General features: G+C 39.9%; 1 non-coding gene across 1 annotated transcript; it reads left to right on the top strand.

Moving 5' to 3' along the window:
- The first annotated feature begins 1,111 nt into the window (after window positions 1-1,111).
- Window positions 1,112-1,186, top strand: Trnas-cga. Its single transcript has one exon. It is a non-coding gene; the product is annotated as a tRNA-Ser (tRNA).
- The last annotated feature ends 707 nt before the right edge of the window (window positions 1,187-1,893 follow it).

Raw genomic sequence — 1,893 nt, 5'->3', positions numbered from 1 at the left:
CGTTGTAAATATACTGCATGCATTCTGCTTTTTTTAATTTCCATCCGTTTTTTATACTTTGTCACATTTAATAGGGAGAGCTGAAATTTTCATTGGAGGGGAAGGATAATTTTAGGACACTGATTTCTGCTAAAATATATGCTAGCGTATGAATACATTTGCGTAACTACTGTCGCATTTTTTTGCGTTTGCAGAGAAGAATGTTCTAGACAATAAGACTAAAACATTCTCAGTGGCAAGAAGCAACACATTCAGAGCAGAATTACATATTCATTATGCGACAAGATGCAGCAAAGTTGAATACCAAATTATCTCAAAAGCTGCTAACGAGCAGTTCTCCAGTAAATGCGAGAAGTACGAAAACGAGATGCAAAAAAAAAGGAATAATAGTAATAAACAATACTTACGATGCACTTACATCGAGGAGTTCACACACGGATTCGTGAAAAGGAACAAATATATGTGATTCCACAGAACACCATGTGACGAAACCAGCTTCTGTTTTATATCAAACAGAAAAGATATGGAATCATTTACGCCACCCAGTATCACAGATGAGAGAACTTACCAGGTAGTATAAGAGCAACATATTTACAAAATAATACAAAGAGTGCAATATACATAACAAATCGTAATTATGAACACAATGCGATGAAACTAGCTTCTGTTTACTACGAAATGAAGACGACTATGAAAGATTTTAAATCACCCAATAAGAAAATGATATGAGGAAGAACTAAAAAACTTGCAGCCTGGTAGCGAACCAAGATCGTTCAATGGTTCAAATGGCTCTGAGCACTATCAACTTCTGAGGTCATCAGTCCCCTAGAACTTAGAACTACTTAAACCTAACTAACCTAAGGACATCACACACATCCATGCCCGAGGCAGGATTCGAACCTGCGACCGTAGCGGTTGCGCGGTTCCAAACTGTAGTGCCTAGAACCGCTCGGCTACCACAACCGGCAACCACGATCTTGTTCTGAGATTTTCACTCTGCAGCGGAGTGTGCGCTGATATGAAATTTCCTGGCAGATTAAAACTGTGTGCTGGACCGCGACTCGAACTCGGGACTGGCAGAAATAAAGCTGTGAGGACGGGGAGTGAGTCGTGCTTGGGTAGCTCAGTTGGTAGAGCACTTGCCCGCGAAAGGCAAAGGTCCCGAGTTCGAATCTCGGTCCGGCACACAGTTTTAAACTGTCAGGAAGTTTCAAGATCGTGTTACTGGAAGTCACTGTGAACAAATTTAACCCCCCCCCCCCCCCCCCCCCCGACTGACGATGGTTGTTAAAAAGGATTCATAACTGTCGAACAGCAGTGAAAAAGATTATTTATGTCGAGAGTGGTGAGAAAATACAGAGTAAACGTCATCTTTGACGGTGCAACGCTAACGTTTTCTGGTTTGTTCTCTCTATTTTTATTTACTGTTTAATTTACACATTTTAATTACGTTATCTCTATATAGTAAAAAATGACGTTATTGATAGATTAATGACATATAACACCGACAGTTTTATGATATTCATTTATAATTATGAAGTTGTTCTACCAAAAAGCGATCGAAGAATCAGTTAACGAAAATACATGCAGGCCTTAACGTAATAGCTTTATTTTCGGTGTGTGATGTAGACGGCCTACGGAGAAAGGAACGTGGAATATGTCTGAGAGAGCTAGTCTGTTATTAGCACGGAACTTCGCTGTGTTAATCAAAAATAGCTGTCTTCTTATTGCGTATTCTCCTCCTTGATCACATTCGCTCTATGGATTTGTAATCTTGTTAAGTACGTTAAAAACACGCTGTTTTTGTGTACAACACCATTGTGATTGTGATCAAAATAGAGCTGCGATCGATTTCAGTATCGCTGGGCCCCACTTACCGCATTCTCCTACCCT

Source organism: Schistocerca piceifrons, chromosome 1 (assembly GCF_021461385.2).
Source record: "Schistocerca piceifrons isolate TAMUIC-IGC-003096 chromosome 1, iqSchPice1.1, whole genome shotgun sequence".
NCBI lineage: Eukaryota > Metazoa > Arthropoda > Insecta > Orthoptera > Acrididae > Schistocerca > Schistocerca piceifrons.
This window is presented reverse-complemented; position numbering and strand designations above follow the sequence as displayed.